Source organism: Empidonax traillii, unplaced genomic scaffold (genome assembly GCF_003031625.1).
Source record: "Empidonax traillii isolate 1590-97213 ecotype Southwest subspecies unplaced genomic scaffold, ASM303162v1 scaffold309:size1915965, whole genome shotgun sequence".
Classification (NCBI taxonomy): Eukaryota; Metazoa; Chordata; class Aves; order Passeriformes; family Tyrannidae; genus Empidonax; species Empidonax traillii.
Genome location: NW_020955502.1, coordinates 842440 through 848523, shown reverse-complemented (window position 1 = coordinate 848523; position 6084 = coordinate 842440). Strand labels below are relative to the sequence as shown.

General features: G+C 44.2%; 1 long non-coding RNA gene across 1 annotated transcript; it reads right to left on the bottom strand.

Moving 5' to 3' along the window:
* Nucleotides 1-322: 322 nt before the first annotated feature.
* LOC114061045 lies at nt 323-4923 on the bottom strand. Its single transcript, XR_003572029.1, has 3 exons — nt 4895-4923; nt 2106-2368; nt 323-677 (listed from the first exon to the last, which is right to left on the bottom strand). It is a non-coding gene; the product is annotated as an uncharacterized LOC114061045 (long non-coding RNA).
* Nucleotides 4924-6084: the final 1161 nt, after the last annotated feature.

Here is a 6084-nt window from a genome sequence, read left to right as displayed (position 1 = left end):
CACCACGGGCTGGGAGATCCATGTGGCCTCAGGCATCAAGTAGTGCTGGCTAGGGAAAATTCTCCCAGCAGGCAGAGCCTTTAGAGGAATGCAGGAGAAAAAAAAGCACAATAAGTGTTGCCTCTGCCCGTGGTTTTAACAATACAGGGATCTCTGATCCCCAAAACCTTCACAAACAGCCCCACTAGACTCATGCCAAGGGCTGCAGAGGGGTGGTCTGACAGTCCCTGACTGCAGACTGGCTGAACAGCCAAACCAACCTCTTCTGCTTTTATTTCACCATTTCTTATCAAAATACTGACCTGATACAGGGAGGCTCTTACAAAACATAATATAGCCTGCTGCTGCCAAGGAATGATTGCTGCTAGCATTTATTTTTCCACAATTATATTCAGGGTTGTCCTTTCGAGACAGACCAGATCAAGGAGTGGTGCGTGCAGTACATCATCCCAGGATAAATCCAGGGAGGCTCTATGACTCAGGAGTGACTCACTGCTCCTCCTCTGTTCCTTCCAGACTCTTGGGGGTGTACTAATTTATTGTCAGTCTGTATCTGCAGTAAATAATTCCCCCACTATGCAGAAGGAGTTGCATGTTCTGATCATTCCTCACCTCTCCAGAGGAGTAAACAGGTGAGCAGGGTTTACCTGCACCCCAAGACCCCAGGGCTTGGTAGCCTGTGCAGAGAGGAAAGCAGAGAAATGGGGGAGGTATTTTTCCTTCTTTGAACAACATGTTCTCCAGGTTAATTATTTGAGACTAGATTGTTCCTACCAAACCCCCCAAATCCCAATTACTAAAGTAAGATTGACCTTTCAGAGAGTTATTTCGAAGAACTTGGATAAAATAAGATGGTATGACTCAAACAACAGTGTCTGCAGCACAGTTAAGCCACACAAATTTGTTTCACTGTCAGAATCAAGTATTCTAAAAAAACAAAACCCAAGAATGATTAATCTTTTTTTCTCTTTAGCAAGACAGATTGAAGTGTCCCCGTGGAGCAAGACGGGAAGTATTTAAACAATGCCTGCTTAGTCTCCAGCATGTCCTCACTAGTAGGAACACAAGCCTTAGGACAGAAAGGAAAAAAATAACTAGAATAAGAGGTTTTTACATATGCATGTACAAGACAAATATATTCAGGAACACAGAGAAAAGCACAAAAAGATAATGAATAGCAAATAGGCCTGTTCTTCCCAGCCAAAAAGTTCAGGAGCCTGAGGACACTGAGGATACAGCAGAAATGCACAAACCCAGGATTTTTCCAGTGGCAATGCTGATTCAAAAATCTCTTCCCCTACGTCATCTATCTCATCCCAATACTCATTTTTCCCTCCCCCCAGGTTGTGTTTCATGAGACAGTTTTCAATGGCAGCACTGGGTACCACACCTTTTTATCTCCAGCTGCTCATCCCCAGCCTTGTGTCACCCTGGCACGAGGGGCTGCATGGTGAATGCTCTGTTCTGCAAAGACTAGTGCTGAAGGGGCCCTGAAATGGCCCTTTAAATCAAAGACAGAAAGAGAAAAATAGTTGTAGAGTGACAAAATAGCAATGAAATATAATTTTGGAATTATAAAAATAAAATGTAAACAAATCCTCAAATCCCAAATGTATAGAATCATAGACTCATAGAAGGGTTTAGGTAGGGAGGAACCTTAAAGCCCATCCAGTCCCACCCCCTGCCAAGGGCAGGAACACCTTCCACTATCCCAGGTTGCTCCAGCCCTGTCCAACCTGGCCTTTGGACACTTGCAGGGATGGGGCAGCCACAGCTTCTCTGGGCAGCCTGTGCCAGCCTTCCAGTAACTGAACACTGACATCCTAAAGAAAACAGAATTCCCCATGAAAAGTCCTTTAAGAATAGCTTTGCTGTTACATCATGGAAATCTCAGAAAACTAAAGATCAGAAAAAGAACAACTCCAAAGTAGCAAGATGACGGGCTGTCCATTAATATTCCCATCCCTGCTGTCTGTGATGCTGTGGCCTAGCATTCAAAAATAGCTCTATTCTAACTTTGTCTCAGAGAATTTGGTAACTCCAAAAACCAGATTGAAAGTTAGAAAAGTGAGGTGTATGGAATTTGGACTCCTCCTGTGTCCAACCTGGCAGAGGGAGGTGGCACCCGAGGACCAGCTGAGGCCAGTCCGGGCCCTGGAATGCAGCTGGAGCCAGGCTGCTGGGAGCTGACAGCCCTGCTTTCATCTGGCAGTGGCCCCGCCACCAGCTGCGCCCAGCAAAGAATGAGAGTGCAGGAATTCACAGCATTCCCCCTCGGATTAATTCCCGGCGGTCCCGCTGCGCCTGAATGAACTGGGCTGGGGATTCGTAGCTCTGCTGGGGGAGATTTGCTGATTCCTCTGAGCTCCTGGGGCGAAGTGATACAGAGAGCAAATAAGCAGCGGCAGTGCCGCAGTGAGGCGATGGGCCGGGCGTGGAGCCCTCCCCTCTGTCCCACCCACTGCCGGGGGCTGTTCTCACACAGGTGAACTCAGGAGGGATGGGGAAGGGCCTTGGGCTCTTCCAGTCGCAGCCCTGGTGCCACCCCAAACCCTCTGCCCCAGTGCCCTTCACAGCAGACAAGTTCTGATCACGCTGTGGCAAGGAAAGAAATGAAAATGAGTAATTTTAGGTACTGTTACAATTGAAATTCATGGACAGACACACTGTGTTAGCTATCTGCTACATTTCCTCTTTTTTAAACATATTGGTATTTTTAGATTCAGATTAAATAGTATTTTTCACTAATTTTTTTACCTTTCCATATGTTTCTCTCGGGTTCCAAAAAATCAGAATTCAATTCTACAATAAGAATTTCTGATGCAACAGCCACTCCTGCAGTTCATAATTATTACTCTGGCATTAATGAACCTGTTAATTACACTGCTGCTCTTCTGCTGAGACCAGAGGTCAGAGACCTGAAAATGAGAAAGCTGGATTATATTTTCAAAGCTAAAAACATGCCAGCAGCAAAACTGTTGCTGCATCTTGTTTTTGCCATATCATGGATATATTCAGCCTTACTCATAGATGCTCCTCATCCAGCACCAAAACCAGTGGAAACCAAGACAAGGTGATTAAGTGATGGACCAGGTCTGGAACCAGCGAGTTGTCAGTCCAGCTACAGAGCTCCTGCTCTCACAGTCCTCATTTTACTGGATTAAAGTAACTTGTCATGACAACACTGAAATTTCCTTCCCTTTCTTTAGCACTGCTCAGCCAGTTTTCCAGAAGAGCTTCTTAAAAGTGCCCGGTTGCTTCCAGTTTGAAAGCCTGTGTTCATTTTTTTTTACTTCATTTCTAACAATACCAGCTAAAAATTACTCCATTAGAATTGAGAACCCATTGTCAGTTTTTTTTGTCACCTTAAATGATTAAATGGTGGCCATGAAGGCTGACTGCTGAAAAAAAAATCCTGTCAGACAACAGGGGGGAAAATTCGAAGGCCTCTTTTATGCGACAGCGAGGCTGAGAGCTGCAATAGGTGACCCCAGTTCAAAAAGATTCTGAATCAAAAGACCTACCCGGTGCCTGAGGGTTTTCAAGAAGGCTTTATCCAGCTCTGTGTGTTGAGGGCTGGATTGAGCAGCCTAGAGAATCCCAGAGCCCTCCCTCTCCAGCCCAGCTGAAGGGCTCCCCTGCGGCGCCGGCGCCTGCAGTTGTTGAACAAGTGTTTCTCACACTACAGCTCAATTAAGTCAAGGACATCAGGGAGAAGATGATCCAAGTAGCTTGGAGAGCAGAGGTAACCCACAGGAGGCTGGAGAATTCAAGCCCTTCTATCAGTCTCTTGAAATATACCTTAAGACGTTGCAGGACGTTTTCCGTTCTTTTTCTGCCATCATTAGTTGTTCACTGTGTTTCACAGTCAATATCACGAACCACAGACATAATTTTTAGTGCATCAAACTAAGCTAAACATGTTACCAATAGATAAAATTATGACAAGTGTATAATATTGCAAGGGAGTACATTCAAACCAAGGATAAAACAATTCAAGTATGAAGATACAACAGAATTTTCACAAAAATATAACAACTATTAATTTTTTACTATGATTCCATCTGAGCTGTAAATACTCATATAGGTGGTTACTGGCAGGAGTAACACAAGCTACTTGATGTGGGTTTCCAGCCCTGATGTTTGCCAGAGATTGAAATGCTGAAGTGATTTTCCAGAACCCCATTTCTCAGTGTGGTTTGTGCACTCTGTTCTGCCACTGCAAAATGTTAATTCACATGGTACCAATTACTGCATCTTTGACACAACAAGTAGCAGCGAGAAGAAACCCCTGTGGTTTTTATGAGAATAGTAAGTAGAAGTCAAGAAGACATTTCATGCCAAGTGGATCAGGAAAGCAGGAACTGGAGAAGGATTTTATGGTATCACTGCAGCCTCTTGCCTGTGATTTTCTATGTATTGTTGCTTAATACTCAGTTCCTTGCTGAAACTTGGCACCAAAACTCAAAGTAGAGATATTCCATAAATCATGGCAGATTTCATGTAGTTCCAAGCTCAGAAATGAAGTTTTTGTCTTAAAAAATGTGTTCCATGATCTCAAAACAATCCAGGACTGAGGACTCTGCCATGGCAGAGAAGGAGCAAGCATTATTAGGTGCACAGAGTATGTGAAGAGAATGTACTGACCACTGCTGAAACAAATGTTGATCTCTCCTTCTTCTGAACAAAGGTTTTTTTATCAAATAACCACTAGGGGATTGGAGAATTCATTTCAGCACATAGGCATATATGCACACATATATGTGTGTGTGTGTGTGTGTCTCCATGCTTTTTATCTTGCAACAGGCTGATCAAAGATCTAATTTGTCTTCTAATTAGGCCTTTTTAATGGTTAAATCTCCAACACTGTAAACAGGAATTAATAAACCTTTACCTGGATGCACACAAACGTTGGCATCGAGCATTCTGCTGTGGTTCCTCTTTGCTCCTTAAAAAGCTGATGTTTCCATGTGCCCAAGGATCACAAGGATGGCTTGGGTTCGAAGGGATCTTGAAGATCATAATCATCATCCAGGATGGCCCAGGCTGTCTGGAGGCTGCTGGATAAGGAGATGCCCCAGCCCCCAAAAGGAGCATAAGGTTCTTCACGTAGATTTAGTGTATCCATGAAGAACCTGGAAAAGTGCAAAAGAGAGAACAAAAGACTACTTGCAGGGTTTTTCTTCCTGTTTTTGGTACTTTATCACTCTGGCATCTTTATGTGGCAAGCAAATCACAGTAAATAGTGTTTTTATCCTTTCATATATTACATGGTTGCAAAAATTGCTGACAGAAACTGCCAACACACTGCACTAATAACTGTGATGCTGTTTCACTGGCAGACCATCTGCTTCAGGGGCTTTTGATGATGCAACTACACTGACGTTTACAGCAACGGAAAATTTTCTGGTATGACCTCAGAGTGGGGGATCCATTTCTAAGGGGATATGTAAGAAGAAGGGGGGTATGTTAAACTAGCAACCAGTTAGGAGTCTAAAGGAGACAAGATAGGCATGAGGAAGGTGTGGACCTGCAAATTTGGAACTACACATTTAGCCTCAATTCCTCTTTCAAGTAACATTTTCCTGAGAGCAGGAAACAAACACGTCACATCCCCCCCAACGTGCTGTGCGTAACAGCAGCTCCTACAGCATCGATAGTGTATTTACTCAGTGATTCATCCCCTCCCTCCATGTGTTTATCTGACTGCCCTGACCACATCCACTCCCCAATTACTAGCTAGCAATGGCCTTACAAAACCATGTTCAAGGCACTCCAAACAGTTGGACACAGGCTGAGGCTTTGGTGTCACCACTCAGCGCCAAGTGCTCGCACAGGGGAATAAATCCATCAGCACTTTCCTAGAATCATCCACCAGGGTTTGCAACTGAATCTGCAGCTCCTCTAACCCACAAAAAGCTTTCTGATGACTTCAGAAGACTCTTGGTTAGGCCTTTAAAACTGAGGAAGCAACAGATCTTCACACAGTTGTTGCATATTGCAGCTGTACAAGTTTTTCAGCAGCCACTCAGTGATTGCACCGACTTCTACAGGTAAAACCAACAGGTGCTCTGTCAGCTCTGC